The 18,673-nt window shown below is 35.1% G+C and overlaps 1 protein-coding gene and 1 non-coding gene across 3 annotated transcripts in view; both read left to right on the top strand.

The window, feature by feature from the left end:
• The window catches only part of ADAMTS6 (ADAM metallopeptidase with thrombospondin type 1 motif 6), a 290,690-nt gene that overhangs the window by 42,449 nt on the left and 229,568 nt on the right, over positions 1–18,673 (top strand). The window lies entirely within an intron of this gene.
• LOC113255387 (U6 spliceosomal RNA) lies at positions 10,631–10,737 on the top strand. Its single transcript, XR_003316266.1, has one exon. It is a non-coding gene; the product is annotated as a U6 spliceosomal RNA (small nuclear RNA).

Below are 18,673 nucleotides of genomic sequence, written 5' to 3'. Positions count from 1 at the left end.
AATCAAAGGTAGATCCAGGTCTATCAGTTTCTTTTTTTTCCCCTGTAACGTCTTTATTGACATACAATTCACACACCAGACAGTTCACCCTCTTAACATGAAGAATTCAGTTGTTTTTAGTATATTTACAGAGTTATAAAACCATCACCACTATCTATCTTAGAATACTTCTGTCACTCCAAAATGAAACCTGTTCTTATTAGCAGTCACCCTCCACTTCCCCTAGTCCTAGGAAACCTCTGATCTACTTGCTGTATAGATTTGCCTGTTTTGGATATTTCATATACGTGGAATCATAATGTAACTGGCTTCTGTGACTCAGAATGTTTTCAAGGTTCATCAGTGTATCAGTACTTCATTCCTTTTTATGGTCGAATAATATTTTATTTTATGGGTATACCACATTTTATTTATCATTTCATCTTTGATGGGCATTTGGGTTGTTTCTTCTTTTTGGCTATTATGAATAATGTTGCTGTGATGATTCATGTACAAGTTTTTATGTGGATGTGTGTTTTAATTTCTCTTGTGTATATACCTAGGGGGAATTGCTGGGTCATATGTTAAGTCTGTATCAACCTTTTGAGGAACTGTCAGACTATTTTCCAAAGTGGCTTCACTATTTATATTCCCACCAGCACCCTATAAGTGTTCAAATTTCTCCACAACCTGGCCAACGTTTTTATTGTCTGTCTTTTTGGTCAGAGTATTTCTAGTGAGTATGAGGTAGCAGCTTATTGTGATTTTGACTTGGATTTTCTTGAAGTCTATGTTAAGCACTGTTTCATGTGCTTGATAGCTATTTGTCTATCTCTTTTGAAGAAATATGTAATGTACTTTTATTTGACTTGATTGCATTTCCTGATTGCATTTATATCGAAACTAAAAATGAACATTTAACTTTATGCCAAATCAGGTAATCACTTTGAGGAGTATATTATTCAAGTACTTATTGAATAGATATTGTTGCATAATGGAAAATGGGCTTTGGAGTCACGTAGACGTTGAATTCCACCCCTGACATTATATCTGTTCATTGGTGAGCTAGGGCTGAATACCAAAGCACTTTGAACTTGTAGAATGGTGTGGTGTTAATGACATAATGTGTGTGAGTAGTGGGTACAGTGCTAGGTACCTGGTAGAGAGGCACAGTAATAATTTGGAACTATTATTAACCAAATGTTAAGCACAAATCAGGTTTTGAGAAGGCAAAGTATGGTGGAATTGTAGAACCAGCACTAATTTTACGTGGAGGAGAGTCTAAGCATAACTTCATTTAGGGACTTGAAAGTTCTGTAGGAATTGGATAAATGATGGGTGTCTGTCAAAAAAGAGACATTGCATGTGCAGTGATTTGGAAAATGTGACTGAAAAAATGGCCTCATCTGGGGAACTAAAAGCTCAGTAATTTTAGGACAGAAAGTGTGGGTGAAGAATTATATGAAGTGAGGTTAGAGAAGTAGAAATTCATTCACTGACTCATTCATTCAACCGATGTTTTTGAATTAATAAAAATATGTCACTGTAAACAAAAAAAAATGTCATTGTGCTGTTCGCTGCTAGGTATTCAGTGGTAAATAAGTCAAAAATGAGTTGGCAGGTTTGAGGAAAAGAAGGGAAATGTAGTGATCAAAGGGGAGAATGATATGCAATAATATTAGAGAAGTTGCAGAGGCCAGACCATTTTGTGTGCATGCTTATAAGTTAAGCACCACGGTATAGAAATAACCATTTCCCCTATTCGTTAGTATTTAAATAGATTTATTTGCTTGTTTTTTCGTTAGTAAGAACAGTGGAGTCCTCTTTGTACACAGGTAAAGTATGTCCATATTATGCAATGCTAATGAAGAATATATGGACATGGAAAATTCTTCAAAAAATAAAGTAAAGCAGGCAAACAAAATTATAGGATAATGCATAAAGCATTACTTTTTTCGTGTTTAAAAAATCAACAAAACTAGAAAAAAAGGAGAAAATTAACTTTTATTTTCTTTACATAAAGGATGACTTTGGAAAAATTCAAGTGGAAAAGTGACATGATCAGATTTGAAAAATGTCCCTGGCAAGGGTGTAGAGAATAGATTGTGTGTGTGTGTGTGTGTGTGTGTGTGTGTGTGTGTTTGAGTGTGTGTGATTAAGTGCTAATGTATGCAAAGCAGTGGAAAATCGGTGGAAAAAATTCAATGCCTCTTTTCTCTCCAGTTCAGAAAGGCTTTTTAGAACTATTTGAATTAGCATTTCACTTTCCTTTTAAACTTATCCCAAAGAAGTGGATGCCAGACAAAAATCAGGGCTCTCATGTTGGGAGATGAGGTGTTCTTGATGAGTGAGGTAAAAGGGTAAAGAAGAAGGAGAGAAAAGATGTTTGAGGAATAAAGAAGGGGTAAACTCATTTAGAGACATTTATTAGAAGTTATTCCTCTTTTTTGGTTAAATTTTCACACTGGATTATTTTGGGAGAGTATTTACTAAATTGGCTATATCCTTCTTACCCTACTCCCCTCAAATTCATCAGAGACTAGCATACCCACAAATGATACCTTTCTCATTTCATAAATTCTCAGTACCTTAATAATTGGCCAATGTTAAGGAAATGCTGACAGAAATATTTCGGAAAAGTCGTTCTAGAGCAAGACAAAGTGACATTTGAATATTTTGCTCACCTCTCTCACAATCTCTTCCTAACTTACATTTACTGTTAGTGATCTCATTCATTTTCATGATTTTAAGTGCCATCTATGCAGTTAAGTACATCTCTATAGTTTTAAGCACCATTTATACGAATAAACATTTCCAGCCCTAAACTCTGTATTATTGCCTAATTGATACATCCATGCACCTCAAACTTAACATATCCAAAACTAAATTCCCAATCTTTTCTTTAAACTTGTTCTTTCTTTAGCTTTTCTTATTTCAGGTTTTCCCTACATGACAATTAACATATTTTTCCTGGTATACAAAAAGCAAAAAAGGTTCTAATTAGGAAGCTAATATCAAGAAATTAATAACTTGACATTGGGAAATTAATATATACTAGGTTCAGCTCTCCCCAAATTTTCAAGCGTTTCCTGTTTCCTCATTTTACATTTTTTTTTTAATTTGCTGATCTCCTACACCTTTGGCCCTATGTCTTGTCTAAATTAGCAAAACATGCATACTTAAAAACAGGACTAAAAGGGAAGAAGTTGAATTATAGTTCTTGCAAAGGTACGTGAAGTATTTATGAGATCCTTCTTACCATCCATTTCTCTGGAGTTCTGGGTTTAACTTTCCAAATGGGTTTGGGGACCTGAAAGATACAATTAAAATTGTACAGTAACTTTTCCAATGTTCTTTCAAAAAATAAATCGTTTCTCCATTTTACTGATGCTAAATGATGTTGAGAAAGCAAAGACTATGACATTCACATAGGGCTTTATAGGACTATAGTGGAAAGGCTAGACAAAGAAATAGGAAAACTATTAAAAATAATTTTGAGGGGTATAAAAATTGCTGTCTTCTCGAAAAAATACCATAAGGTTGCATTTATTCATTCATTGAGACATTCAACAAATATTTATTGAGCATTTACTCTGTATAAGTTATTGGGACCACATGATAGTCAATAAGACAGATAAAAGTCTAAGCTTTTAACATTCACTCAGGAGAGAAATTGATTATGAATAAGTAGACAAAGAAATAATTTTGGTGTGTAATATGTATTAGGATAGAGACAAAGAGAGACAAACAACAAAGTGGGAGAAAAATCTTTCTGGTAAGGTAACTTTTAAAACTTTAGGACTCACAGGGCGCTTTGCTGGCTTAGTCAGTAGAGCATGCTTCTCTTGATCTCAGGATTGTGAGTTCAACCCCCATGTTGGGCATAGAGAATACTTAAGAAAAAAAAAAAACAAACCCACAAACATCTTTAGAACTTTCAAAGTTCTGAAGAATGAAGAGTCAGCCATATTGGAGAAGGAGAATGACAATGGCCTGAATTTATGCAAATGATAAGCAAACACTAATAAATAAGTGAGATGGGAAAGAATTTGGGTTGTCTGAAAATATTTGCTGCAAGTGCGTATACATGTACTCTTTTTTCCCCTGTTTATCTTTGCCTTCTCTTTTTTTATCCGCCCCCCCACGCCCCGCCCGCACTCCACTTGGCTGTCTGTTTATATTGAAAAAAATACTAATTGGGATCCTTATTTACATTGGATTGGACTTGTTGATGGAGAATTTCCCTTAGGGTGATTGGGTTTTGGCTGACTTTCTTCCTGGGGAAGCAAAACTGTCAGTGTCTACGGGTCTTTTCTATGAGACCATTCAGTTTTTCCAGAAAATAACCCAGTGGTTTCCTGCCTTATTGCAAGTGTTCTGAAAGCAAGATAGGGTAGGAGGTGAACGGGTTCCATGTAAACATACGGTCATTGTTTAAAGTATTAGGCTTTACTTTTGCCTTCCAATGGGTTGGATACACTCAAAACTGAGCCTCTCTGGTTTCATTTCTTCAGAGAACAAAACTGGAGGTCAGGCGTGTGGAGGAGGACCTTTTCTTGGTTCACAGGAGTACCTAATCTTTTGTATAGGCACTTTGAACCAATCTGTTTTCAGCCTCATGTCTCACTTCTTTCAAAGGTGGTTGCTTCTTAATTTTCCATTCCCTTAGAGCAAAGATAATTTTAAGTTATTTAAATTAATTTTGACTTCATTCAGAAATGTAGAACTAATGTTGGTAACGATTGCTGAAGTTAGCTGTTGTAATGATAGTTGAAGTTATCAACTCATTTTGATAATGAATTTTGTGACTAGACAAAATTTTGTTAAATTTAAGACAAATTAGTAAGTGTAACATCGTGACTTTTTGGAAGGTACCATGGTAATGCCTTAGATGTTGAGTGACAGTTGTTAGAATACCTACTTTCTTAAAATACTACCTATAAAACCAGACATGATTGGGGTACATAGTGTGTAATAGTTTCTTATTTTGTCTATAAACTCTTGATAATTCAAATAGAATTATTTTTTTTTTTTAAGATTTTATTTATTTTGACAGAGAGAGACAGCCAGCGAGAGAGGGAACACAAGCAGGGGGAGTGGGAGAGGAAGAAGCAGGCTCCCAGTGGAGGAGCCTGATGTGGGACTCGATCCTGGAACACCAGGATCACGCCCTGAGCCGAAGGCAGCCGCCTAACGACTGCGCTACCCAGGCGCCCCTCAAATAGAATTATTATGCAGTTTTTCTATGTCAAATGTATTACTAGCTTTCCATATTTTCGACTTTTTCTTTTTCAGATTTTATTTATTTGAGGGGGGTAGTGAGAGAGAGGGAGAGAGTACAAGAGAGGGAGTTTCAGAGGGAGAAGCAGACTCTCTGCTGAGCTGGGAGCCCAGTGCAGGAGGACTGGATCCTGGGACTCCGGGATCATGACTTGAGCCAAAGGCAGATGCTTAACTGACTGAGCCACCCAGGCACCTTCGTATTATTGACTTTTAAAAATGTCTTCAGTTTAACGATTTAATTTTAATGTTGTCTATTATGTAGGGTTGGTTCATTCTTATTAATCATTCAGTATTATGGTAAATAATATGTATATAGTAAATTTATTTTTGATCTCATGTTCACTTTCTTTTTCTTTTTTCCCATTGACCCTGTTTTTCCCAATGGCAGTTCTTCACATCGTCAATTTTTTTTCTTTAGTATTTTGGCTGTGATCCTTAGTCTAGCTAGGAAAGCTTTATTTTCCTACTTTTTGTACTTGTGCAGTTCAATATAGACTGAGCATGCCCTTTGAACTTCTCACAGGAAACTCCCTAGGAAGACATCAGGATTGACAGATAGCAAGGTACTTTATTGCATAGCAGAATCCTTGGGAAATTCAAATATGTAAAATAAGTTGTTTAATAGTTTTCAGAAAAAGGTAAACATATTATCTACCCAACTTGAGTGTAACATATAAATTAAGGAATCATTGTGATGCTTAGCAGGCAAGTACTCCTTGAAGCCCTTTAAATGTGCTCTGGGTTTCCTCCTTTGGAGTTTAAGTACTTCTACTTTTCCATAGAGGTGTAGAAGAATAATGATTATATTTATGGATCTAAATGTTAATTAAGTGAAAGGTGACTAAAAATAATACTTTCTCAGTGTGTACTTAGTGAAACTTTCTAGTGGGGAGAGAGGAAACAATTAAAACTAATTTCAAATCATGTTTTTATTCTTTTAAAGTTTTATTTATTTAAGTATTCTCTACAGCAAATGTGGGACTCGAATTCACAAGCCTGAAATCAAGAGCCCCATGTACTTCCAACTGAGGCAGCCAGGTGCCCCTCCAATTATGGTTTTGAAGCGACCCTGTTATTATCATAATTATCATAAAATTTTTAAAAAATATTTTATTTATTTGTCAGAGAAAGAGCACAAGCAGGGGGAGCAGGAGGCAGAGGGAGAAGCAGGCTCCCCACTGAGCAAGGAACCCAGTGGGGACTCTGTCCCAAGACCTTGGGATCATGACTCCAGCGGAAGGCAGACCCTTAACCGACTGAGCCACCCAGGCATACCATTCATAAGTAATTTCTTTTTTTTTTAAGATTTTATTTTTTTATTTGAAAGAGAGAGTGAGAGAGAGAGCGTGCACAGAGGGAGAGGGAGAAGCAGACTCCCCGCTGAGCAGGGAGCCTGATGCACGGCTTGATCCCAGGACACTGGAATCATGACCTGAGCTGAAGGCAGAGGCTTACCTGACTGAGCCACCCAGGTGCCTCTATAAATAATTTCTAATAGCAAGAAAAGTTTGTTGTAAACATTTCTGCATTCTCTTAATTGTGATTAGAATTTTGATTAGTTATGTTTTATTTTAAAAACATCCCTTTTTCTAGAAGTATAGCTTTAAATTAAAGAAAAATTTTTTTCAAATGTTGTTCTAAGTCATGCTGGCATTGTGACTTTTACCTGCATTTAGCTGAATTTGGTTGTCTATCTACTCTTATTCTAAACTTTGTGTTTGTTTGCATACCAAATATATATATTTGCATGTCTATTAACTTCTTCCTACCACTGTTATTTTTGTGCTTTTTATAAGCCTGTTATGTTTGCCAGTTATTATAATTTGTCCCAGTTTGAGGTATCAGTGCATTTATAGAGGAAACCAAAACATGTTGTCTTATTTCCTTTGGATTGGGTTTTTTGGTAACAATTTTATCTAGATACAATCCACAGAGTATACCATTCACCCATTTAAAGTATACAATTTAGTGTTTTTTAGTATATTCAGAGAGTTGTGCAACCATCACCACAATGTATGAATTACATTGTTTGCTTATTTGTATTTTTTTTGCCTCTCCTCTATTTGTTTGAAAGTTATATATTTCATTTTTATTTTTTTTAATGATTACTCTTAAAATGTTATCAAGCATACTTAACAAAGTAAAGGTAATCAGTAGTATTCTTTCATAAAAAAATTATAACATGTAAATATAACCACTCCTGGACCTTTAGGGCCCTGTTACTCTGTATTTTATTTATAGTTTTTTGTTACTCCACAAACTAGATATTAACTGCCACCATGCAACCATCATTATACCACCGCCCTCATCACTGCAATTTTTATATAGACAATAGTTGTTTTTATTTATTTACATATGTACCAGTTTCTTTCTTCACTGTACTTCCTTGCATATTAGGGATCATTTTTCTTTTTCCTCAAGTACAGTTTTTAGAAGTGTCTTTGGAGAAAGTGTTTGTAGTAAGTGGTTATTTTTGATCTGGAAATACTTTTATTTTGCCCTTGTTTTTCAAAGATAGTTTTCACTGGGTTCACAATAGTAAGTTGATAGTTATTTTCTCTTAACATTTTGAAAATAATATTTTATTTCCTTTTGGTTCCCATTGTTGCTGTTAATGTGTGAGGTCAGCGTGATTGTCATTGTATGCGTGATTGGTCTATCTCTGTAGCTGCTTTCAAGTTCTTCTATCTTTGCTATTTTGAATTTCTCTTAAGAAATGTATTTCTATGTATTTAACCTTCTTAGTATAGAATGTGCCTTTTGTATCTTGTGGATTCATCTTTCATCAGTGCTGGAAGTTTCTCAGGATTAGATTTGCAAATGTGTGTTCTCTTCAACTCTTTCTGTTCTCTCCTGGGTCTCTTTAGATGTATGTCCAACCTTCTCATTTAGCCCCCTGTTCACGTAATCTTTTTTTCCTGATCTTTATCTGCTTGTCATTCTGTGCTACAGTCTGGGTAATCTTTTCATATCTACAAGTTCCTGATTCTGTCTTTAGCTTTGACTAATCTGCCATTTAGCTCATTTGCTGAGTTTAACTCATTCACTGAGTAATTCATTCACTGTTTAGAAATTATTTTTTCTTTTTTAGTTCTGTTTTGTTTTTCTCAAGTCTGCAGGGCCATTTTTGACATTCTCTTTTCCCTTACTTTTAAAATATTTTATTCCATTTTTTGTTTTTAACATTTAAGATTCATTTTCTTCATCTGTTCAGTTGCCCTATGTAAAACTGAAAGTAGATTAATTTTAAATCTCTAACTGAACTCAAGTTGTAAATTTGCCTTTACTCTTTCGCATTTGTTTATTTTTTACTTTAGAATAAGATAATGATATTTTAGGAAGATATAAATGATAATGACTAAATTGGACTAGGTACAAAGAGACCAGTTAGGAGGCATCTACATGGCATAAATATACTGAAGAATTTGACAGTGGGAAACAGAGACATCACAAAGACAATTCTGGACTATTCTCTGTGAGAACAAAGAAAAGTAGTCAAAAATAATATCAAGTTTCAACTTGCAGGATGAGCATGATTTTTGCATTTACACGTATGGAAAAGGTGTAGGAAAAGGCATGGGAAAAATGAGAGTTAATGGCTTTAGAACTTGAGACTGATGGTAGGACATTAAGGTTGAAAGATCCATTAGGTAAGAGAAAATGTAGGTCTAGCTTTCAGAAAATGTAGGTGTGAATATCATCAGGAGAAAGATAGCTGAAAAAAAAGTAGAAAACCATCCAGAGGAATCAAATTTAGAAGGGACTGAGACTCAGATATATTTCAAATTAGGTCCTAGAAATAGATGGAGAGTCCATTGAACAAGACAAATGGTATAGTTAAGAAGTCAGGTTAAATCAAAACAATGAAACAACTGATAAATTCATTGATACTGTAAGTTTTACTTTCTTTTTCTATAGAATTGACTTGAGATTTTGGGTATACATGAACTTTTTTTTCCCTAAATAAGCCAAGTTTAAATAAACACAAGAAAAGATGTTCAACATCACTAACTTTAGGGCAATACAAATTAAAAATCATGATGAGATACCTATACACATCCATTAGAATGGCTAAAATTAAAAAACAAACAAGTGAAACACCGAGTACTTGGAGGCCACAGGAACTCTCATACATTGCTGGTAGGAGTTGAAAATGGTATGGCCTCTATAAAATGGTTCGGCAGTTTCTTACAAAGTTAAATGTATACTTACCAATGACTCAGTCATGCTCTTGGTTATTTATCATAGGGAAATGAAACTTGTGTTCATACTAAAACCTGTACATAAATGTTTATAGAAGTTTTAGTCATAATCACTCCAAAGTGGAAAAAACCTAAATATTTTTTAACAGGTGAATATTACTCAGCAATCCAAAGGAAGGACCTGTTGACTCATGGAGCAATTTGGATGAGTCTCAAAGGTTATGTAGTCTCATTATGCTAGTCTCAAAGGTTATATACTGTATAATTACATTTGTATGACATTTTGGAAAAGATGAAAATATAGTATGCAGATCAGTGGTTGCCAAGGATTAGGGTTGGGGACATGGTGTGAATATAAAGGGGTAACAGGAGGGAGTTTTTTTTTTTTTGGAGTGATAGGACTATTTGATTGTAGTAGTGGTTACACATTTATGTATGTATTAAAGTTCATAGAACTGTACACCAAAAGTTAATTTTAGTATATGGTAATTGTTAAAATAAAAAATTTTAAGTACCTTTTTTTTATTTTCAAAAAGACAATTGGCAACAAACAAAAATATTAAAGCACAGGATCTACTATGGAATTCCATTTCTAGGAATATATATACCTATACTGTCAGTATGATAGCCAATGAGCACATCTGGTTATTGAGCATTTGAAAACTGGCTCACCTAAATAGATTTTTATTTAAATGTAAAAAGCAGTCTGAACTTTAAAGAATTACTACAAATAAAAGAATGTACAAAATCTCATTACTAATTTTTTACATTGGTTTGCATGTTGAAATGATAATAATTTGAACATAATAATTTAAATATAGTATATATTTAAAATTTTAAAAATAGGCCATTTTGTGCCTTATGGACACAGTATTAATGTTTATTTGATCCATTACCATGTTTCAAAATATATTGTCATAGATCATTTGTGGAAAGGTGTTCTGAGAGCTTTAATCTGAAATGCAACTGTAATGGAAATGCCCCCTCCTCCAGCTATGCTCATAAATGCTAAAGCACTGTTCAATGTATAATCTTTTACATATTATTCTAAGCGTTTTGTTATAGTGAGATCAAAGGCTGTTTAGTTTATGTACCCATATTCCAAGCATCTATTGATAATATGATAAACTAATTTGTAAATTCCTAATTTAAAAACAGTAATTTGGGTGCTCGCTTCGGCAGCACATATACTAAAATTGGAACGATACAGAGAAGATTAGCATGGCCCCTGCGCAAGGATGACACGCAAATTCGTGAAGCGTTCCATATTTTTAAAAAAAAAAAAAAACAAAAAAACAAAAAAAAACAGTAATTTGGGGGCGGCTGGGTGGCTCAGTCGGTTAAGTGACTGCCTTCAGCTCAGGTTCTGATCCTGGGGTCCTGGGATTGAGCCCCTGCATCGATTGGCTCTCTGCTTAGCTGGGAGCCTGCTTCTCCCCCTGCCTGCCACTCTGCCTACTTGTGCTCTCTCTCTCTCTCTCTGTCAAATAAATAAATAAAAATCTAAAAAAAAAAATTGAAAAACAAAATTAAAACAGTAATTTGGTTCATAAGTGAATGAATTGAGTACACTTATTCTTTATATATAAATTTGTTTTTCCAACTAAAACTGCCCATTTAATTGTCTACTTCATGAGTTCTGCAGTAGATGTTTTGGGGAAAAGAGGGTTTCAGAAAAGCTTTGATTTATTCTTTCTTCAGGATCTCTACTTCAAAGTGGAATTTTCCTTGCTTGATTACACTTAGGGGAAGGGGTGGACATGAAGGGGGGAAATCAAAGTAAGCTATGCTTTAGAAAGAAAAAGCAATCACAGCCTGGAAAACAAATTTGCCTCTTTAGTTTTATATTGTTTCAGCTAAACCCTGTGATGAGGTAATTCCTAGTGAACTACTTATTTCTTACAAATGCTGCTCTTGTATTGCTATCTTGATATTTAAGAAAGAACAAATTAAGATGCAGAGTCAATGCATGTTTGATGAGTTAGGTAGATGTGTTCATTGTTGGTATTGCTTTTTAGATGTAAAATGTGGAAAGGGTTCTGAATAATGGACTTTTAGATTTTTTTTTAAGTGGCAACTATTAAAGTTTAAAATAAATACTAGGTAAAATGGTATTCATAGTTTCACATTCTGTATTTTGTAATTAAAATTGGGCAGGAATCCAAAAAACAAAAACTAATTTGTCTTATTTTTTATTCTTTGATGATTTTCATCCTAGTTTGAGTTTGAGATTAGTTTTGCTGGAACGACAACAAAAACCCAGTAAGAAAATACTTTATCTTAAACAATAGATTTTATATAGGCTTTTGTTTTTGATTGCTGTTGATTATCTGCTGAACAGTGTTACATTAATTTTAGGAAGGTGGACTTACCTTTTAACTTTTGTTTGATTTTAAACCAGTAATATTAAAATCTTGCCTTAGAAAAAAAAATGTTACAGTCTCAACTGCTGAAAATAGAAACTACAGTGGGGTATAGCTTATAAAATCCTCTCCCTAGGGGCACCTGGGTGGCTCGTTTGGATGAGCCTTGGACTCTTGGTTTCTGCTCAGGTCATGATCTCAGGGTCATGAGATCAAGTTCCACCTTGGGCTCCATGCTCACTTGGGGGTCTGCTTGAGATTCTCTTCCTCTCCCACTCTCTGCCCTTCCCTCTGCTCGCACTTTCTCTCTCTCTCATAAATAAATGAAAAATCTTTAAAATTCTCTCCCTCTTTTGAAATAAGAGACACTGAAAGTTAGGTTTAGAATGTTTTCCCTTTGCAGAAAACAGTTTGATTTGTGTTTACCTTGATCTAATTAGTTGATGATTTAATTTGAGTTTGGAGTATGTATACAGAGATCATATTTATGTATTCTGTTAATACAGAATGTTTTTTCAAATATAGTTATTTTCCAATAGAAATGCTTGGAACCTTTTGATTTTTTTTGTGCGTGCACACGCACACACACACACACACACAAGAAATTTCTTTCTTTTTTTTAAGTTATTTATTTATTTATTTGAGAGAGAGAGAGAGAGGAGAGTGAGCAAGAACATGAGTGGTGGGGGGAGCAAAGGGGGGAGCACTCAATTCCAGCTCCCCAGGATCACGACCCAAGCCGAAGGCAGGCATTCAACCAACTGAGCCACCCAGGCACCCCCACACAAGAAATTGCTTAAATTTACAGTCTTTCAAACTAATCCAGAGGTGGGATTGGGAGGGAATTATAGGGAACCATCACTTATGTATTTCCATAATATTTTATTGTTTTGTGTGTGCCAGTAGGACATTACTTTGGGAAGAAACAAAAGCAATCAAGAGGCTTTTAAAAAAGTAATAATTTTTATGCATCTTACACTGATGCTGTTTATTTCATTTTTACAGTAGCTTTTTAAGGTAGATTTTTCCATTCATTTGAGGGAAGTATGATCTATAAATACAAACTCAACATTTTCTATGTTGGTGCTGTAGTGAATCTTGCAGCCTACTGTGTATTTCTCGAAATTTGCCCTGATTTCTCAGAAATCATTTTAAAATACTTTCATTGTTTTGTAGAATTGACTGACCCATAAAAGCAACCTGTAATTATTATGTCATCTTTTTCATAACTTTTATTTTTCTACTTCTCTTCATTTATACATGTTCACATAATTGTAAGCTGCCACTGATCATTTTTGGAAAGATAACATGAATAGCAAGTGATTCACAGTTCTCCTGTGACAATCATACTCAAGTTATATAGAAGTTTTAAAAAAGTATATAATAAATTTAGACACTGCTGTCCATGCCAATATTGAGGAGTGAGATATAAAAATTTGCATTACAGTTGTAATATCAATTATTATTAGTGTCACAAATGTTAATATTGATAATAATTTGCATCTGACAAAAGGATTGCCTTTACGATATTGTCTTTGAAATCCAGTGATGACAAGTGAGCTAAATATTTTTCCTTTCCACTATGTTAGAATTACCTCCCAGTAATTTAGAGAAATGTGTAGGGAGTAAAAAGTAAAAGGTTACTGTTGGGATATTCATTACAATTATGATTAAATATAATATAGTCTAATTATATTGCTAAAGTCTTCAATGTTTCCTACATGTAGCTAGCTCTTCTTTAACTTGTGCCTCTGAAATGAGAACATAAATTTGTCTAAGAATTTTAATTTTAGCAGATTTTACATTTTTATTTTTTATTATTCTTTATTTTCATTTTTTGTTTCAAGTTTTTATTTAAATTCTAGATAGTTAACATATAGGGTAATCTTGGTTTCAGGAGTAGAATTTAGTGATTCGTCACTTACATCTAACACCCTGTGCTCATCATAACAATTGCCCTCCTTAATACCCATCACACATTTAGCTCGTCCCCCACCCGCCTCCCTCCATCAACGCTCAGTTTGTTCTCTGTAGTTGAGAGTCTTTTATGATTTGCTTCCCTCTCTTTTTTTTCCCTTTCCTTATGCTCATCTGGTTTGTTTCTTAAATTCCACATATGAGTGAAATCATATGGCAAATGTCTTTCTCTGACGACTTACTTCACTTAGCGTAATAAACTCTAGCTGCATCCACATTGTTGCAAGTGGCAAAATTTCATTCTTTTTAATAGCTGAATAAGATTCCAGTGTGTGAGTGTGTGTGTGTGTGTGTGTGTGTGTGTGTATCACATCTTCTTTTTCCATTCATCAGTCAATGGACATTTGGGCTCTTTCCATAATGTGGCTATTGTTGATAAGCCTGCCATAAATATAGAGGTGCATGTGCCCCTTTGAATCAGAATTTTTGTATCCTTTGGGTAAATACCTAGTAGTGCAGTTGCTGAGTTGTAGGGTAGTTGTATTTTTTTTTTTTTTCAAAATTGAGTGTGAATTTTCTTTTCTTTTATTATTATTTTTTTATTATGTTCAGTTAGGGTAGTGGATTTTTTTTTTTTTTAAGATTTTATTTATTTATTCGACAGAGATAGAGACAGCCAGTGAGAGAGGGAACACAAGCAGGGGGAGTGGGAGAGGAAGAAACAGGCTCATAGTGGAGGAGCCTGATGTGGGGCTCAATCCCATAACACCGGGATCATGCCCTGAGCCGAAGGCAGACGCTCAACCGCTGTGCCACCCAGGCGCCCCAGGGTAGTGGAATTTTTAACTTCTTGAGGAACCTCCATACTGTTTTCCAGAATGGCTGCACCAATTTGCATTCCCACCAACAGTGTAAGAGGGTTCCCTTTTCTCCACATCCTCCCTAACATCTGTTGTTTCCTGAGTTATTAATCTTAGCCATTCCAACCGGTGTGAGGTGGTATCTCATTGTGGTTTGTATTTCCCTGATGCCGAGTGATATTGAGCATATTTTCATGTATCTGTTAGCCAGCAAATCCACATTTTAAAAATTGAAGATTTTCTTTTTTTTTTTTTTAAAGATTTTATTTATTTATTTGACAGAGATAGAGACAGCCAGCGAGAGAGGGAACACAAGCAGAGGGTGTGGGAGAGGAAGAAGCAGGCTCATAGCAGAGGAGCCTGATGTGGGGCTCGATCCCATAACGCCGGGATCACGCCCTGAGCCGAAGGCAGGCGCTTAACCGCTGTGCCACCTAGGCGCCCCCAAAATTGAAGATTTTCTAATAAAGAATCAATAGAATAAAATGTAATAATTTTGGATCTTAGGGTTTTGGTGGAGCTTCAAAAATTATTGAGGAAAAGGGCTAAGAAAGTAAGGTGTCAGATTTAGAGGCTAAGAAAGACAAAGGATACTTGAGATAGAAATGAGGAGAAAGGAAATTCTGGGACAGTTTTATACCATGAGTTCCTAGAAGTATCGCCTTATGAAAGTTTAAAAGTTTGTGGAGGAATGAGGAATGCATTGAGGGAGGCAAGGTAGAGACCCTGAGAAATGTATGTGTAAGAATTTTATAAGAGGAGTGGTGGGGCTGACTCAGTTAGATGCATAGGATCTGGGAGGTGATATTATGGTAGGGGGGACCAGAAAGGATGGGATTACTTTGGAAAAAAAAAATTGGTGATGAATTTCTAAAACGCTTTCATTTTATGTAAAATAAATTGGTGACCACTGTCCAATATGTGATATTAAAATACAAAAGAAAGACTTTTTCCAGATTTAACACCAGATCTTTCTTTCTTTCTTTTCTTTCTTTCTTTCTTTCTTTCTTTCTTTCTTTCTTTCTTTCTTCCTTCCTTCCTTCCTTCCTTCCTTCCTTCCTTCCTTCCTTCCTTCCTTCCTTCCTAAGTAATCTCTACACCCAATGTGGGGCTTAAACTCTCGACCTCAAGATCAAGTGTTGGATGCTCCACTGACTCAACCAATTAGGTACGCCAACACTAGATATTTTTAAATCATCATTAGCAGCAATAACATATCTTTTGAGTTGCTGATTTTAACTGGTTAAAACATTCTTTGTAGATTGCTTTAAGAGAAAAGAAAAGTGAAATGAGGTTATCAAAGATTTAAATCTAAAATGCCAGATTGCAGGTGGGTGACTGGGTGGCACAGTTGGTTAGGCATCCTACTCTTGATCTCAGCTCAGGTCTTGATTCCAGGATCATGAGTTCAAGCCCCATGTTGGGCTCCACATTGGGCTCCATGCTGGATATAGAGCCTATTTTATTTATTTTTTTTCTTTTATAATAATTTTTTATTATGTTAGTCATCATACAGTATATCCTTAGTTTTTGATGTAATGTTCCATGATTCATTATTTGCATATAATGCCCAGTGCACCATGCAATATGTGCCCTCCTTGATTCCCATCACCGGCCTATCCCAATCCCCCACCCCCTTCCCCTCTGAAGCCCTCAGTTTGTTTCCCAGAGTCCACATTCTCTCATAGTTCATTCCCCCTTCTGTTTACCCCCCTTCATTCTTCCCTTCCTTCTCCTACCAATCTCCCTATTTCTTATGTTCCATAAATGAGTGAAACCATATGATAATTGCCTTTCTCTGCTTGACTTATTTCACTTAGCATAATCTCCTCCAGTCCCGTCCATGTTGCTGCAAATGTTGGGTAATCGTTCTTTCTGATGGCTGAGTAATATTCCATTGTATATATGGACCACATCTTCTTAATCCAGTCATCTGTTGAAGGGCATCTCGGCTCCTTCCACAATTTAGCTATTGTGGACAATGCTGCTATGAACATTGGGGTGCATATGGCCCTTCTCTTCACTATGTCTGTCCTATTTTTAAAAAAATTAAAATATAAAATGCCAAATTGCATGTATTAAAACAGAATAGGATAATTATTTTTAATATTAGAGAAGAGTTACCAAGTACTACACTGTAGTTGGATTTTATGTAAATTTTACTTTAATACTATTAATGAAAATTGGAGAACCTAAAGAGAATTTTATTTTTAGTCCGTTAGGTTACCCAATTTATTTGATTCTTACTTACTTACCCCCCAGTGTATGAGAGTTCCTCTACATTTTTAGCAACAGCTGTCATTTTCTGTCATTTTGGTTATAGCCATTCTAGTGGGTATGGAGTGGTATCTCATTGTAGTTTGATTTCCTTCTCACTAATGACTAATAATGTTGACCATCTTTTCGTATGCTTATTGGCCATTTGTATATCCCTCTGGAGAAATGGCTATTCAATCTTTTACCTAATTCTGAATTGAATTTGAGTCTAAAGTTCGAATGTTGTTTAAAGAGGAAAAAGAATGCTACTAAAGATAGTAATGGTAAGGAAGTATAGTTATAGGAAGAAAAAATCAATGGGTTATTTTAATTAAAAAAACCTCCCAGGGCGCCTCAGTGGCTCAGTTGGTTAAGTGTCTGCCTTTGGCTGAGGTCATGATCTTGGAGTCCCGGGATCGAGCCCCGCATTGGGCTCCCTGCTCAGTGGGGAGTCTTGTTTCTCCCTCTGTCGCTCTCTCTGCTCATGCTCTGTCTCTCTCAAATAAATAAATAAAATCTTAAAAAAACAAAACATATGTCCACAGAAAACTTGTACACTAATATTAATAACAGTATTACGTGTAATAGCTAGAAAGGAAAAACAACCTAAAAGTCCATTGTGATGAATGGAAACTAAAATGTGATATATCCATTCAGTGTAATAATATTCAGTCCAAAAAATAATGAAGTACTGATTCATGCTATAGTATGAACAAATATGAAAACATTATGCTGTGTGAAAAAAACCAAACACAAAAGGCTATATACTATATAGTTCCATTTGTGTGAAATGTCTAGAATAAGCAAAACCATAGAAATAGAATGTAGTTTAGTGGTTGTCTATGGCTGAGGACAAATAGGGAGTGACTGCTGATGTTTACAGGTTTCTTTATGAGATGATGAAAGTATTCTGTAATTACATAGTGGTGATTGTCACAACACTTTGTGGATATACTAAAACAACTGAATTGTACACTTCTAGAAGGTGAATTTTATGGTATATCAGTGTTTTCAATGTTTTTATAGTTGTTGTTCTTTTTTTTAAGAAAGAGGCTACCTTTGAAGGCAATGTAAAGTATTAGGTTTAATGGAGGTTAAAGTTAGAAGGTAAACTAGAATCAGATGGTAAAGTTTTTTCCGGTTGATTTGTGGTAGTTCTTTATATATTCTGTATACAAGGCTTTTATCAAATATATGAATTGTAGATATTTTTTACCCATTCCTTGGATTTTCACATTCTTGGTAATGCTTTTTGAAGCCCAAAAGTTTGAAAATTTAATGAATTCCAATTTTTGTTTTTGGTTGCTTGTGCTTTTGGTTTTATATCTAAGAAACCATTGTTTAATACAAGATCATAGAAATTTGATCCCATGTTTCCTTCTAAAATTTTTATTGCTTTAGTTCTTATATTTAGGCTGTTAATCTATTTTGGGTTAATTTTTGTATATGATGTAAAGTAAGGGCAAAGGATACTTCTTTTTTTTTTTTTTTTTTTCTTTTTTAAAGATTTTATTTTTAAGTAATCTCTACACCAACATGGGGCCTGAACACACAACCCCAAGATCAAGGGTTGGACACTCCACTGACTGAGCCAGCCAGGTGCCCCACAAAGGATACTTCTTGTCCTTCCTGTCTACAAAATGCATTTTTACAGTTTATGCCTTCAATTGAAAGTGTTCCTGGGGCACCTGGGTGGCTCTTGGTTAAGCATCTGACCTTGATTTCTGCTCAGGTCCTGATCTTGGGGCTGTAGGAGTGAGCCCCCCCTCAGGCTCCATGCTCATTGGGAAGTTTGCTTGGATTCTCTCCCTCT

Source organism: Ursus arctos, unplaced genomic scaffold, assembly GCF_023065955.2.
Source record: "Ursus arctos isolate Adak ecotype North America unplaced genomic scaffold, UrsArc2.0 scaffold_5, whole genome shotgun sequence".
Taxonomy (NCBI): Eukaryota; Metazoa; Chordata; class Mammalia; order Carnivora; family Ursidae; genus Ursus; species Ursus arctos.
Note: the sequence above shows the minus strand (reverse complement) of the source record. Positions and strands in the feature narration are given on the sequence as shown.